At 42.8% G+C, this 16,701-nt stretch overlaps 1 protein-coding gene across 1 annotated transcript in view; it reads right to left on the bottom strand.

The window, feature by feature from the left end:
- LOC105484341 (pannexin 1) overlaps nt 1–16,701 on the bottom strand; it is a 59,065-nt gene that overhangs the window by 32,139 nt on the left and 10,225 nt on the right. The gene's annotated exons all lie outside the window — the stretch shown is intronic.

The raw sequence follows: 16,701 nt of genomic DNA, 5'->3' as shown, positions 1-16,701 counted from the left end.
TGTCTGTTGGCTATATGAATGTCTTCTTTTGAGAAGTGTCTGTTCATATTCTTCACCCACATTTTGATGGGGTAGTTTGATTTTTTCTTGTCAATTTGTTTAAGTTCTTTGTAGATTCTGGATACTAGCCCTTTGTCAGACGAGTAGATTGCAAAAATTTTCTCCCATTTCGTAGGTTGCCTGTTCACTCTGATGGTAGTTTCTTTTGCTGTGCAGAAGCTCTTTAATTAGATCTCATTTCTCAAATTTGGCTTTTGTTGCCATTGCCTTTGGTGTTTTAGACATGAAGTCCTTGCCCATGCCTATGTCCTGAACGGTATTGGCTAGGTTTTCTTCTAGGGTTTTTATGGTTTTAGGTCTAACATTTAAGTCTTTAATCCATCTTGAATTAATTTTTGTATAAGGCGTAAGGAAGGGATCTAGCTTCAGCTTTCTACATATGACTAGCCAGTTTTCCCAGCACCATTTATTAAATAGGGAATCCTTTCCCCATTTCTTGTTTTTGTCAGGTTTGTCAAAGATCAGATGGTTTTAGATGTGTGGTATTATTTCTGAGGGCTCTGTTCTGTTCCATTGGTCTAAATCTCTGTTTTGATACCAGTACCATGCTGTTTTGCTTACTGTACCCTTGTAGTATAGTTTGAGTCAGGTAGCATGATGCCTCCAGCTTTGTTCTTTTGGCTTAGGATTGTCTTGGCAATGCGGGCTCTTTTTTGGTTCCACATGAATTTTAAAGTAGTTTTTTCCAATTCTGTGAAGAAAGTCACTGGTAGCTTGATGGGGATGGCATTGAATCTATAAATTACCTAGGGCAGTATGGCCATTTTCATGATATTGATTCTTCCTATCCATGAGCATGGAATGTTCTTTCATTTGTTTGTGTACTCTTTTATTTCATTGAGCAGTGGTTTGTAGTTCTCCTTGAAAAGGTCCTTTACATCCCTTGTAAGTTGGAATCCCAGGTATTTTATTCTCTTTGAAGCAACTGTGAATGGGAGTTCATTCATGATTTGGCTGTTTCTCTGTTATCGGTGTATAAGAACACTTGTGATTTTCGCACATTGATTTTGTATCCTGAGACTTTGCTGAAGTTGCTTATCAGCTTAAGGAGATTTTGGGCTGAGACAATGGGGTTTTCTAAATATACAATCTTGTCATCTGCAAACAGGGACAATATGACTTCCTCTTTTCCTAATTGAATACCCTTTATTTCTTTCTCCTGCCTGATTGCCCTGGCCAGAACTTCCAACACTATGTTGGATAGGAGTGGTGAGAGAGGGCATCCCTGTCTTGCATCAGTTTTCGAAGGGAATGCTTCCAGTTTTTGCCTGTTCAGTATGATATTGGCCGTGGGTTTGTCAAAAATAGCTCTTATTATTTTGAGATACATCCCATCAATATGTAGTTTATTGAGAGTTTTTAGCATGAAGGGCTGTTGAATTTTGTCAAAGGCCTTTTCTGCATCTATTGAAATAATCATGTGATTTTTGTCTGTGGTTCTGTTTATATGATGGATTATGTTTACTTATTTGCATATGTTGAACCAGCCTTGCATCCCAGGGATGAAGCCAACTTGATCTTGGTGGATAAGCTTTTTGATGTGCTGCTGGATTCGGTTTGCCAATATTTTACTGAGGATTTTTGCATCGATATTCATCAGGGATACTGGTCTAAAATTCTCTTTTTTTGTTGTGTCTCTGCCAGGCTTTGGTATCAGGATGATGTTGGCCTCATAAAATGAGTTAAGGAGGATTCCCTCTTTTTCTACTGATTGGAATAGTTTCAGAAGGAATGGTACTAGTTCCTCTTTGTAACTCTGGTAGAATTTGGCTGTGAATCTATCTGGTCCCGGACTTTTTTTGGTTGGTAGGCTCTTAATTATTGCCTCAATTTCAGAGACTGTTATTGGTCTATTCAAGGATTCAACTTCTTCGTGGTTTAGTCTTGGGAGGGTGTATGTGTCCAGGAATATATCCATTTCTTCTAGATTTTCTAGTTTATTTGCATAGAGGTGTTTATAGTACTCTCTGATGGTAGTTTGTATCTCTGTGGGATCAGTGGTAATATCCCCTTCGTCATTTTTTACTGCATCTATTTGATTTTTATCTCTTTTCTTCTTTATTAGTCTTGCTAGTGGTCTATCAATTTTGTTGATCTTTTCAAAAAACCAGCTCCTGGATTCATTGCTTTATGAATCTGAGTGGTCTTGTATTGGGTGCATATATATTTAGGATAGTTAGCTCTTCTTGTTGAATTGATCCCTTTACCATTATGTAATGGCCTTCTTTGTCTCTTCTAATCTCTGTTGGTTTAAAGTCTGTTTTACAGAGACTAAGATTGCAACCCCTGCTTTTGTTTTTTCCATTTGCTTGGTAGATCTTCGTCCATCCCTTTATTTTGAGCCTATGTGCGTCTCTGCACATGAGATGGGTCTCCTGAATACAGCACACTGATGGGTCTTGACTTTTTATCCAATTTGCCAGTCTGTGTCTTTTAATTGGAGCATTTAGCCCATTTACATTTAAAGTTAATATTGTTATGTGTGAATTTGATCCTGTCATTATGATGTTAGCTGGTTATTTTGCTCATTAGTTGATGCAGTTTCTTCCCAGCATCAATGGTCTTTACATTTTGGCATGTTTTTGCAGTGGCTGGTACCAGTTGTTCCTTTCCATGTTTAGTGCTTCCTTCAGGAGCTCTTGTAAGGCACGCCTGGTGGTGACAAAATCTCTCATTTGCTTGTCTGTAAAGGATTTTATTTCTCCTTCACTTACGAAGCTTAGTTTGGCTGGATATGAAATTCTAGGTTGAAAATTCTTTCCTTTAAGAATGTTGAATATTGGCTCCCACTCTCTTCCGGCTTGTAGAGTTTCTGCCGAGAGATCTGCTGTTAGTCTGATGGGCTTCCCTTTGTGGGTAACCCGACCTTTCTCTCTGGCTGCCCTTAACCTTTTTTCCTTCATTTCAACTTTGGTGAATCTGACAATTATGTGTCTTGGAGTTGCTCTTCTCGAGGAACACCTTTTTGGCATTCTCTGTATTTCCCGAATTTGAATGCTGGCCTGCCTTGCTAGGTTGGGGAAGTTCTCCTGGATAATATCCTGAAGAGTGTTTTCCAACTTGGTTCCATTCTCCCTGTCCCTTTCAGGTACACCAATCGGACGTAGATTTGGTCTTTTCACATAGTCCCATATTTCTTGGAGGCTTTGTTCATTTCTTTTTACTCTTTCTTCTCTAAACTTCTCTTCTCACTTCATTTCATTCATTTGATCTTCAATCACTGATACCCTTTCTTCCAGTTGATCAAATCAGCTACTGAAGCTTTTGCATGTATCACGTAGTTCTCGTGCCATGGTTTTCAGCTCTATCAGGTCATCTAAGGTCTTCTCTATGCTGTTTATTCTAGTTAGCCATTTGTCCAATCTTTTTTCAAGGTTTTTAGCTTCTTTGCGATGGGTTTGAACATCCTCCTTTAGCTCAGAGAAGTTTGTTATTACCGATCTTCTGAAGCCTTCTTCTCTCAACTTGTCAAAGTCATTCTCTGTTCAGCTTTGTTCCGTTGCTGGCAAGGAGCTGTGTTCCTTTGGAGGAGAAGAGGCGCTCTGATTTTTAGACTTTTCAGCTTTTCTGCTCTGGTTTCTCCCCATCTTTGTGGTTTTACCTACCTTTGGTCTTTGATGATGGTGACATACAGATGCGGTTTTGGTGTGGATGTCCTTTCTGTTCGTTAGTTTTCCTTCTAACAGCCAGGACCCTCAGCTGTAAGTCTGTTGGAGTTTGCTGGAGGTCCACTCCAGACCCTTTTTGCCTGGGTATCACCAGCTGAAGCTGCAGAACAGCAAATATTGCAGAAAGGCAGATGTTGCTGCCTGATCGTTCCTCTGGAAGCTTCGTGTCAGAGGGGCATCCGGCCGTATGAGGTGTCAGTCGGCCACTACTGGGAGGTGCCTCCCAGTTAGGCTACTCGGGGGTCAGGGACCCACGTGAGGAGGCAGTCTGTCCGTTCTCAGATCTCAAACTCCGTGCTGGGAGAACAACTACTCTCTTCAAAACTGTCAGGCAGGGACATTTACGTCTGTAGAAGTTTCTGCTGCCTTTTGTTCAGCTATGCCCTGCCCCCAGAGGTGGAGTCTACAGAGGCAGGCAGGCCTCCTTGAGCTGCTGTGGGCTCCACTCAGTTCGAGCTTCCCAGCCACTTTATTTACCTGCTCAAGCCTCAGCAATGGTGAGTGCCCCTCCCCCAGCCTTGCTGCCACCTTGCAGTTCAATCTCAGACTGCTGTGCTAGCAGTGAGCGAGGCTCTGCGGGCGTGGGACCCTCCGAGCCAGGCGTGGGATATAATCTCCTGGTGTGCTGTTTGCTAAGACCATTGGAAATGTATTAAGGTGGGAGTGACCTGATTTTCCAGGTGCCGTCTGTCATGGCTTCCCTTGGCTAGGAAAGGGATTTCCCCGACCCCTCGCACTTCCCAGGTGAGGCAATGCCCTGCCCTGCTTCAGCTCACACTCCCTGGGCTGCACCCACTGTCCAGCAAGCACCAGTGAGATGAACCCAGTACTTCAGTTGGAAATGCAGAAGTCACCCGTCTTCTGCATAGCTCACGCTGGGAGATGTAGACTGGAGCTGTTCCTATTTGGCCATCTTGGAACCTCCCCTCACCCCCATATTACAGGTGAGGAAAGTGAGGTGTGAGGCACTGTGATCTCATGGCTAGTGGGTTGTGAAGCTGGGATGTCAACTCAGCTCTCTCTACCTTCTAAACACAAGGAAGAGGAGGTGAAAAGCATAAATTATTAAAGAAATTCAGGTCAGAGATGGAAGGATGAGAAGGAAGGAGCCAGGAGAGAAAATCCTGGGGTTGCTGTTCTGGAGGCACAAAGGGAAAACAGGAGAATATGATAATGATTATATCAAGTACAATCATTAGCATATACACACTACTTTAAAAGTCCGCAAAATGTTGTTACTTTATAAAACAAAAAATTGGTTTAATTCACCTTAATGTAAATTGTAGACCCACATACCCCATACATATGGGATCCAAGTAGATTATATTACAACCCATAAAGCACCAAACTTGAAAGGTCTGGCTATATTTTAACGTTGCCAAAAGATCTGAAAACTACTCTATTACAAATTCTCAGTGAGAAAAATCATACAAAGAGGATCCTGAATGTGTGGTGTAGAGAAGAGACAGACAGTGGTCAGCTCTGAAAACAAACACAGAAAAGCAACAAGCACTCAGAAGGATGAAACAGGTCTGAATTTGTTTAAAGTACCTCTAACCCCAACATAATAAGACCAAATGACGTTTGCCCTGAAGGATATTCTGGCCCAATACTTATAGTTCCCAACTATCATAAAATACAGTAATGTTACAAGAATCTCAGAATAACTTCTCTTACTAAAAACAAGCCAAATTCCTCTCCTTTTACCTTTCCAGCAGACTTCAATCCAAACCCATCTTTAGCTTCAAACACATGAAATTAAATACATTCTGGAAGTCCCAAATTGTCCATTACTGCCTTCACTTTTCCTCTACGGGAACTGACTCTGAAGCACATGCATGTTTTAAACCAGTGAGAAAATATAAGTACCCTCTGCAGCCCAAACTAAAAAATGGAATTGAAATAGTTCTTTTTTTTTTCCCTTTAAACCACGTTGGTTCGCCAGGTCTGTCTTTCCCACAGCTAAGCCTGGCTTTTAAAGAAAACACATCAGGGCTAACACTGCTCCTTAGCTAAAGCTGGGCATCATCAAATGTTTCCTTTTAAATGAGTTACAAGAAGCCCCAGATGCTTCCCTCCCCATTCCTGTTGAATAGAGCAAGAAATAACTCCGGGGCATTTTAGAATGAATGGTTTGCCCCTGTGAGTCCAATAATCAGATATGGCACTGTCAAGACAGCACTGCCCTCACCAGACGGAGGGAAGAATTAATAGTCTGTACCTGCCAAACGCATGGTCCAGGGTGTGACCACTCAACCCCACAGTCAAAGAGAACAAACGACCACGTTGCTGGGCCTCAGAAGGCAACCTACGAGGCTTATCTAATTTAATTGGGAATGATGGTGTGAGCAACGCAGCCTGCTACATGCAGGAACAGAAATGAGGAGGCTGGGCTGCAGATGACAGCCACAAGCAACCACAAAGACAGGATGACACCCACAAGAACCGACAGACAAGACAAGTAGCAGTTTAAGGGGTTTCCTCCCTGTGTTAGCAAGTCCAGTCCCTCGCACACCCACAAGGTCTAAACCACACAAAAAACCCATATAATTCCAATGTAAATGTCACCACTGTCTAGTGGAAAAAAAAGTTCATGACCTGGGTACCAAGGAAAAAAGGCATCAGAAGAACTCAATGGTAAGATGAAAGTACTGGATGTATTTAAATATATACTTTTTACTTTTGTCATCAGATTACAGATGATAAATACAGATTTTCAAACATACAGAAAATAATGTAACAGACACTTAAGAGTTTAAATCAATACTGACATTTTGCTCTATTTACCTCATCTTTTTAAAATTGAGTATTTTATTTTGAAAATTTTTTCAGACCTACCAAAAGATTACAAGACTATTACAATGAAATCTGATATACCCAGCACTTAAATTCAACCAGTGTTAACACTCTGCCACACACACTCTCTCTCTATGCATATATAATATATCCTTTACTTTTCTGAACCACTTGAGAGTTAGTTGCAGAGATCATGACCCTTTACTCTCAAAAGTGTGTATCTTCTAAAACAAGGATATTCTCTTTAAATAATCTAGTGCAATTACCAAAGTTCTTAAAATACCAGATACAAGCGATTATCTATAGTTAGACCTCCCAAACAAGCCTTATAGCAACTGTTTTTTATCCAACCAGGATCCAGTCCTGCCCTAGTTGCAGGACTAGTTGCCCACACTGCATTAGTTGTCCTATCTCTGTAGTCACCTTATCCTGGAATGGTTCCACAGTCTTTCTCTGTCATTTATGACCCTAACATGTGTGGTGAGCATCACCTGTTTAATGCAATGCTCCTCAATTTGGGTTTGTCTGATTGTTTCTCCACACTCCAATCCAGGTTCTGCATTGCTGGCAGGAATCCCGAGGAAGGGCTGTGGGTCCTCAGGACAGCACCCCAGAAGCATCAGCTTACCTTTCCCCCATAACTAGGTGATGTCCGCTATGGTGGGCACTTAGTCAATGTGCTGTCTGCTAGGAAGTGCCTTTCCCCCTGTGCAATCATAAGTGGTCTGTGGAGGGACCCTCGGAGACAGGGTCAACATTGTATCCCAGAACACGCTTTCACCCAGTGGTGAATCAAATACTTTAAATGTGGTTGCAAAATAAAGATTCTTTTTCCAACTTGATTCGTTCCTTCTACATGTATTAGTTGCAATGGATTAAGAGGAGCTTTCTCTTAATTTTTTACTATCAATATGGACTCATGTAATCCTCTGTTATTCAATATTTTATAATCCATTACTGTTATTCACTATGATGTTCAAATGGTTCCTATCAAACTAGCTCCTGTGTCCTTTGACATGTTCCCCTCAGTTGCTGAGCAGTCCCATGCATCCTGGTACAAAATGTTCTGGGCTTGTCATGTACTTTCTGTTTCCACTCCACAATTGACCACTTCCGCAAAAAGCTCTGGGTTCCTTTTGGTAGGTAAAGAAATTTTAAAACCATTATTTGGGTGCTCGACGTGCTCCTTGTTACTAAGATATCATTGTTCCTAGGCCCTTCAGCAGAAACTAGAAAAGAAATCTCTTATAAAAAATTGTAAATTGAAACAGAAACTTTTACTTCTAATCCACTACCACTGGGTTCTTCTTCATCTTCCCCCATCCCATGATTGTTCTTTCTTCTTTCACAGTGAGAATCCTGGCTCCCAACAGTATCTATAGTTATTCATTTACTCAATCCCAAACTGTACACAAAATAATTTCAGAATTCTTAAAGCAAAGGTAGTTTCTGATTTTTCATTTTAAAAGGTTTAGTCTGGACACTATGTCAGTAACTATCTGGGGTCAAGAACAGAAGCAGAGACCAGACAGGAATCTATTGCAATAACTCAGGAGATGGTATGAAGACAGTCACAGCACATGTCTGCAAGGAATCTCTTCTATCACCTCTAGGTCCGAGCCTGGCACAGGCTGAAGATTTTGGTTCCATGAAATGAAGATGAATGCAAAAAGCTAGATGGAAGGCATAAAAGAAAACCAAATATCTTTGCTACACAACTATTGATATGTTCACAAACATGTTCTGCAAAGTCATGAAAATAACAGTGCTTATGGAGCATACAGGTTTGGGGCAGATCACTGGAAAATCTACGCAATTTTTTTTTTTAAACCAAGAGCACTAGAATCCTGATAAAAAACACGCTTGCACAATCAAGGGGTATATAAAGAAAGGTTGAGGCTGCCAAGTTACACACGTAAGGACTAAATGCACAAAGAGCAGAGAGCACTGTATAACAGCATTTCTAAGATGGAGCACATGGTCAAACAAAGCCAAGGGGAAAGCAGGGGGAGAAGGTGCAGACAGGCCATGAGGGCTGGGTGGAGTGGAGAAGGATGGGCACTGTGGAATGCAAGGCCAGCCCGTAACACAAGCAGCAGCAAGAAAGGGCCAGCACCAATCTCCCCAGAAACCTGGTCCTGAGCTCTGGGCCCAAGTTCATTAAAAACCACAGAGCTGACAAGACTAGCCACCTACAGTCAATGGCTGGAGTGTGAGAACCCTACCCAGAGCGCCTAAGGCTGCTCTGTGTGAATTTGGAAAGACTGCTGGCAAGGTGGAGGGGACTGGCAGTGTGGTGTTCACCTCGTGGGGACAGAAGCTGGACCCATGGAAGGAATCAAACAATGACATCATCAAAAATGTCACAACAGGAATGTGACATGTGAGAGCTGGGAAGTGAATCCTTGCAGCAATCCCAGACTGGTCACATGTTCCCTAGAGGAAATGTGCTTGGTCTTGGTTTTTGCATTATAAGAAATGAATGATGGAAAAAAATGGGGGAGGGGGAGGAAGAGGGATTGACTTCAGAAAAATGTTAAAGGAACAGACTATTTAAGGTCAAGGGGCAGCTTTAATAGACTTCTTCAAGCAGAAGAAAGGTTAGAACAAAATTACTCTTCAGCTGGTCTTCACTGACACAAAGGCCTAATGTGCATGAAACAAGTGGAAATCCAGTTAGATATGGGTGAGGGGGACTGGGCACCATGGGCCACCCCTATAATCCCAGCACTTAGGGAGGATTGCTTGAGGCCAGGAGTTTGAGACCAGTCTGGGCAATAAAGTGAGACCCCGTTTCTACAAAAAATTTAAAAGTTAGCTAGGCGTGGTGGTGTGTGCCTGTGGTCCCAGCTACATGGGAGTCTGAGGCAGGAGGATCACTTGAGCCCCAGAGGTCAAGGCTGCGGCGAGCCGTGTTCACACCACTACACTCCAGTCTGGGCAATATACAGAGACACTAGACATGGTCTCAAAAAAAAAAAAAAAAAAGATATGGAGAAGGGACTTTTGGCTTAAAGGGGAAAAGTTAGGTAAGTCTTCTATAAACAGAGGTTCTCTGGAGTCTTTATTCCTGAATGTTGCTTTAAAAAAGATTCTACTATATTGAACAGACATTCGGTTTTCTCTTTTACTTCCCAGCAACTTAACCTCTCTGAGGTTTTCTCATTAGTAAAACCTCATAGAATTCCTATGAGGGTTAAATAAAATGTCTGCTATAGTAGCAGCACACAGTAAGAATTCAGTAAATGGGAACTAGTATTTTTATTTCTTTGTCAGGCACCATAGTAAGCACTGGAGATAGAAGAATGGAGGGCTCCTTTGCCGCATCCTCTATTATTTTCTTCCGTGCACTTATCATGAATTTCATATTTATTTGTTTACCCATCTGTCTTTTCGTCTAAAATACTAGAGCAAACACATCATGAAAGCAGGCCTCCTTGGATAACCGGGATCTTAGATTTAAAGGGGACACAGCCTGAAACTAGATCCAACTTCATTAAGTCCTTCTGCATCATCTCTCCTTCAAAGATGCCTTTTAAAAGCTGGGTTTTGTAGTTCTTGCAACAAAGAAATCCTTTTGTGTAGGACAAGGCCTTGAGTGTTTAAATTCAGTACTGAATCAAAGATTAGTGACTCTGGCAACATGAAAAGGACTTACAATGACTGTTACTATTATGTAGACAACTGGTCATGAGACCTCTTTGCAAACAAGGGCATTCTAAATGACAAAAACCCATGACAGATGCAGATGCTAGAATGGCAAATGCTTTTTCAAGGAACCTCAAAAAAGAAAAGGGACACCCACACTTTTTCATCAGAGCTGGGTATTTAATGCCACACGGCCTTCATGCCAGCAGCACGCCTTCCCCAGGGCTCCATTCTTCCCATTTCTACATGGGGCAACAGAGCACAGGTATTCTCCCTAAGGCACTCAGCTCAACAGTGTGGAGCTTAACCCAAAAAGCATTCACTGGGGACCTACTATGAACATGATACCACATGCAACGCAAGGGATTCAAAGATAAAGAAGACATGGTCCCAGCCCTCCAAGGACTTACAGTCTGGTGGAGGCAGTCAAGGATATAAACCACCAATTATTGTAGATGAAAACAACTCACATAAGGGTAATGGTTGAACCATGACAAATGCTCATATTCAAAGGAGGAGAGGAGGGAACCCAGGCTAGGAAAACAGCACAAGCAAATACTGAGTCTTTAAAGCTGACAGCCCATTTAGGACAGGAAGCAGACCACTGTGCCCAGAGCACACAGTCAAGCTGGGGTCAGATAAAGGACATCCTGGGGTGGCAGGCTGGTAAGTCCAGACTTAAATTTATGAGTAAAGGCAAGGAGGGTTTGGCAGGTGAGGGTGGGGAGCCGTGTTTTACGTTTTCAAGTCCCCAGTGGTGCTATAATCCATACGCCCACGTTCCAAATGACCAGCTGAGGCTGCGATGCTGAACCGAGGGTGAGGTTGGTGGTGGCACTTAACAGACTAGGCACCCTCCCCAGCAGGAATCCAAGGGATGGGGAAGATAATCCCAGGGCGGCAGAGCCGGAGACCCAGGACAAACCAGCAGCTTCTGAGCTGGGCTGTGAGCTTGCCCCATGCAGTCCTGTTTCCCTCAGATATACGACAGGAAGGGGCAGAGAGCACACAGCAGTGCCTGAGAACCCAGGCTCTGGAAAGAACAATGCACTCCAGCCCCACTCTGTGTGCCCCAGACACATTCCCCAACCCCAGCAGCCCCAGGTCCTCACCTGCCAAAGGGTCAAAACAGGATTAGGGGATGTTTAGCAGCTAACCTGAGCTGAGTGCTTCCTACATACCAGACACCGTTCCAGTGCTTCACGTGCTAATTTATTTAGTTCTCACCCTGTGACATAGGTGAGAATTCTATCACTGCCCCATTTACTGACAAGGAGGCTAGGCACTGAGAAATTCCAGAATTTGTCCAAGGTCTCACAGTGAATGTGTGCTGTGCCAGAACTGGAACCCAGGAAGTCTGGCTTTATAACTCATGCCTTAATCACTATTCCACACAGTCTCTCAAAAATGAAAATCGATTTTGAAGGATTGGTGCTGGGAAAAATATCATGCTTAAAGGACCTAGCCACAAGGTCATTCATTGACTGGGGCTAATATACGGTGGCTGTTAGTTAATGCTGGTCCTAAGGACAGCAGGGGAAGACACCAAGAGTGAATGCCTGAGTGCGGTGGGGCCTCAGTAGTGTTCCCCCTTGGGACACCTACTGCTTTGGCTGTCTACCTCCAGAGCTCTGGCCAGGCCCCTAGGGACTTCTCACAGGCCCTCAGCAGACAGGACTTCCTGTTCTGCCAGGTACTGAAAGCCAACTGCTAGGACCCATCCAGGACTAGGCACCCACACCAGACCTGACCCACGGCTGCCAGGCACAGCCCTCCTCCTTACCGTACACTGGGCTGGCCTGGCTTGGAAAGCTGTCATGAAGCCTCAGAGCAGACTCACTGATGTGACCAGCTCAGATCCCTCCCAAATCAGCTCCAGCATCCCTGGGACAGGAGGGAGGAACCGGGCATGCCTATGGAGCTCCTAGTAAAGGCTCCTGATAAATTTTTAGGAAACAAAGTACCACGATGGATTCCAAGATACCAAGTCATGCACCATACAACAGTGTTTCAGTCAATGAGGGACTGTGTATAAAATGGTGGTCCTGTAAGATTGTAATGCCATATTTTTACTAGAGTAAAAATATTTTCTATGTTTAGGTATGTTCAGATACACAAATACTTACCATCGTGTTACAACTGCCTATAGTATTCACAAGTCTGCAGTCTAAAAACAAAACTATGCCATCTAGGTTTGTGTGTTTGCTCTGGTGTTTGCACAACAATGAAATTGCAAGATGACTCATTTCTCAGAATGTATCCCATTGTTAAAGAATGCTCTATTAGTCAAGGTTCTCTAAAGGGACGGAACTAATGGAATAGATATACATGTATAAAGGGAAGTTTATTAACTCACAGGATCACAAGGTCCCACAACAGGCTGCCTGCAGGCTGAGGAGGAAAGAGTCAGTCTGAGTTCCAAAACTGAAGAACTTGGAGTCTGATGTTTGAGGGCAGGAAGCAGCCAGCACAGGAGAAAGATGTAGGCGGGGAGGGTTGGCCAGTCTCTCTTCACATTTTTCTGCCTGCCTATATTCTAGCCTTGCTGGTAGTTAATTAGATTGTACCCACCCAGATTAAGGGTGGGTCTGCCTTTCCCAGCCCACTGATTCAAATGTTAATCTTTTTTCAGTATTAACCATCACAGATGCATGACTGTGTAACACAGTGCCGATCCTCCAAGCTCACACAAGTCAGTAAGCCCAAACTTACTGAAATAGCTCCTCATTCATCTTCCACATCCGCTTCTGGTTCTATCTAATCCATCTTCCATGAAGTATCTGGGGTGACATTTTTAAAATGTGTATTTGATCATGTCACTCACAGTTAGAAGCCCTACAGCTGCTCACTGGATAACTCTAAAATCCAAATCCCACAAAGCCCTCCTTGATCAGACCCCTGACCGTCTCTCTAATCGCTTTATACCACTCACTCTTCCCCCTACTCAGGAGGTTCCAGAAACACTGATTCTCTTTCAGATTCTCCAAGAAGGCATTTTCATTTTTCCCCAAGAGGCTTCACAATGCTAGGGATGACACAGCTGGAGTGCTGCTTCCTCAGCAAGCCACCCCCAAGGCCCCATCTGGGTGAGGCTCCCTCGCCATGGCACTTGTTCCAAAGCTCTGATCACAGCCAGAGTTCTGAAATGACTGAGGAGCTGTCTCCCCCACGAGGCCACGAGCTCCCAGGACCAAGTCTGCCTTCTTCACGATGGGACCCTAGCGTACAGCAGAATGCTCAATGCACGCATTTCTGATGAAGGAGAACATGAATGAACGTAGACAACAAACGAAAAAGAATCATTACCATCAGGCAGGCATGAGCTCTAGTGCCCACATCGGAAGTGCACTGGAGTGCATCTGATAACGATGCCCTCCAATGCTACAGGGGACACTGATCCCAAGGCGAGTTGCCTTCTGGCCACACATGCTCCTTGCAGCTCTTCCTTGCTGTTAAGCAGTAAGTATCCTAAGAATGTGCCTTCAGTTCTTAAAAGGGCATCATTTTTCTGTTCCATTATTCATGTCAATGTGTGCAACAAAGAAAATCCGCTGAGAACATAAAGGCTTAGAATGTTTATTGAAAAGGAATGAGGCCTTATTAAGAAGAATGTCAAGATCATCGGCCTCTGGACTCTCCCTTATCTAAGGACACTGGGGACAGCAAGTCCTAGTTAGCATCAGCCAATGTCATCCCAGCGGAGCCTCCAGAGCCCGCTAAATGGCACCTGAATCTGAGTGGCAGCTGGAGAGAAGCATGAGGCCTCTGTCTCAGCTTTGTTGGAGGCTCACAATTTTGCAAAGTACCTTCATGTTGTAGAAGGTTAATTTACACTAGCTCAGCATCAACCAACATTTATTGAATACCAAGTACGTGTCAGGCTTCTTTCTACATATTATCTTATTAAAAGGGTTTCTGCAAATGAACTATCTGGTGTTGTCAGGGAGGAAATGTAAATCTCACCAACCAAGGGTACAGCCAAATAAGAATGTCTCTCTCCGAAAAATAACTTTCCCACAGGGCAGCGGCTATGCTTTTTGAAAACTTAAGAACCCTTACATTAAATCATGAAATGTAGAGCAGATGTTAACATTTAAAAGAAAGATTTTTCTGGCAGACAATTTCACATTTCCTAATAAATAATATTTGCTAGTTGACTAAACAAGAAACAGAGAGCTCAGAAGTGAAACAACTAAGGTTTTTTGTTTTTTTTTTTTTAAAAAAAAAAACCCTTTAGCTTAAAAAAATTGATTAAAAAATAGTTAAGATGGATTTCAGAAGGAAGGGGTATTTCATAAGCCAAAGAAAACAAGTTGAGACCTGTCAGTCTCTCTAGGATCAAACGTCCCAGGCCAAAGAGTGGGCACTGGGGAGGGAGGCGGCAGTCACTAGACATCGCCAAGTGTCACAGCGAGCCCAGAAATGTGTGTCTCATGAAATTCTGGTGTAAATACGGAACTACAAGCTAAAACAATGAGATGCCATTTTAACTATTAAGAACGGCAAATATAAAACTCTGAAACTATTAAGCATTGGTAAAGAAGCGGGGCAGAGGGTCTGGCCCGTGTTGGTGATGGGAGTGTAAACTGGTATTCTGGAAGGCAGTTGAAAGTGCCTTTTCAATTTAAAATGTGCACAACTTTTGTCCCTCTGACTTCAAACTCCACTAGAGCAATGGTTCTCAAAATGTGGTCTGGAAACCCTGGAACCTGAGACCTTTCCAGGAGGTTCATGACATTAAACCTACGTTCACGATACTGCGTTGTTACTTGCCTTTCTACTCTCGTTCTCTTATGACTGTACGCAGTGCAGTTTTAGAGGCTATTGAGGTGGGTTATCACAACATAATGAACGAGAACCCAGAATCCAGTCATCTACTATGAAATGAAACATTAAGTAGATTTTCAAAGACAGAAAACAATGCTACTCTTACTGCTAAGTTTTTGTTTTATAATTATTTTTCATAAAAATGTTACACCTGAACATGTAATGGGTTTACTTCAAATCAATCAATAAATATTTTAAAATCTATCAGTTTTAATTTCTAATATGATAAATACCAATAGACAACAAAAGCTCTTTGGAATCCTCAAGAAATTTTAAGGGTGTAAAGGGGTCCTAACACCAAAATGTTTGAGAACCACGGCTCTAGAGAAACACATTCTGCACGAAGAAGTACATGCAAGGATGTTCACTGAACCACTGTTTGTAGTAGGAAAAAGTGGAAGGAACATACTAGCCCATAAACAGATGGTTAAATGAACTGAGGTATAGTCACATGATGGAAAATTGTGGCACATTTAAAAAGATGAGGCAGATCTGCATGCACTAACATGAAGATATCTCTGGGACATACTAAAGATAAATGAGCAAATTGCAAAAAAATGAGCACTGTAAAAGAATATGCACTAAACGGGAACAGTAGTTACCTCTGGGGAAGAAACTGAGATTGAGGTGTGTCCACAAAAAAGGGTAGGGCTTTAATTTTTCCTCTTAATGTCTGAACTTTGACATATATAGACATTTGGCAAATTAAAATTAATCTGGAAAATTCCCTCCACTGCCATACCAGCAGTAAGGTGGGGGGACCTGCTGGGACCGATGCAGTGAGCACCCCAGGACAGCCATGGGGTGCCCATGAATGGGTCTGTCTCATTAGCTGAAGCGCCGAGTCCATGTATAGCCTATTTATCCTTCATACTAAAATATTCACCACCTTCTGAACCGATCTCAAAGTTGTAATCTTTTTCAAAGCATTTCTACTCTATTTAGCCCATCCATTATCTATTACAGCTTCCCAAAATTACAAGAACAGCAGTAATAGAACTTCTGACCAACCAGCTATAAATTGAGGAGTCCCACAACTGCTTCCTAGGGTTCATTCTGCTAGAGTGACTCACAAACTAAGGCAAACCCTTTACTTACTACTGTCAATTTACGAAAAAGGATCTTTTAAAGGATACAAATGAACAGACAGGTGAAGAGATACACAGAGCGAGGTTCAGAAGGGTCCTGAGTGAAGGAGCTTCTGTCCCCATGGAGGTGGGATGCACAACCCTCCCAGCGTGGATGTAACCTGGATGCCCTCTGAACCCTCTCCCTGGGTTTCTATGGAGGCATGGTTGTAGATCATGAGCCACCAGTGATCAACTCAAGCTTCAGCCCCTCTCCCCTCCCGTGAGGTCAGGGGTTGGGGCTGAGGGTCTCAACCCTCTAATCACATGGTTGGTTCCCTTGGCAACAAGCCTGGTTCACAAGGCTACCCAGAAGACCACTGCCATCAGTGACCTCATCAGCAGAGTGCTGGGAAACCAAAGACCAAATAAATATTTATTATATATCAAAATAGTGTTCCTCATAACTATAATATTTTAAAAAGTCCAATAGTTAGATAGCCTGACAAGTCACCAGTAAGGATCCTGCTGATAATGATGCTCTTCCATTAATTCAAGAGCCTTTTAAATATTTAATATATTATGACAAATTAATCTAAGGAGATGTGACAATTGGTGTCAAGCAAGTCACTCAC

The sequence above is a fragment of the Macaca nemestrina genome, chromosome 12 (genome assembly GCF_043159975.1).
Source record: "Macaca nemestrina isolate mMacNem1 chromosome 12, mMacNem.hap1, whole genome shotgun sequence".
NCBI classification, from domain to species: Eukaryota; Metazoa; Chordata; class Mammalia; order Primates; family Cercopithecidae; genus Macaca; species Macaca nemestrina.
Note: the sequence above shows the minus strand (reverse complement) of the source record. Positions and strands in the feature narration are given on the sequence as shown.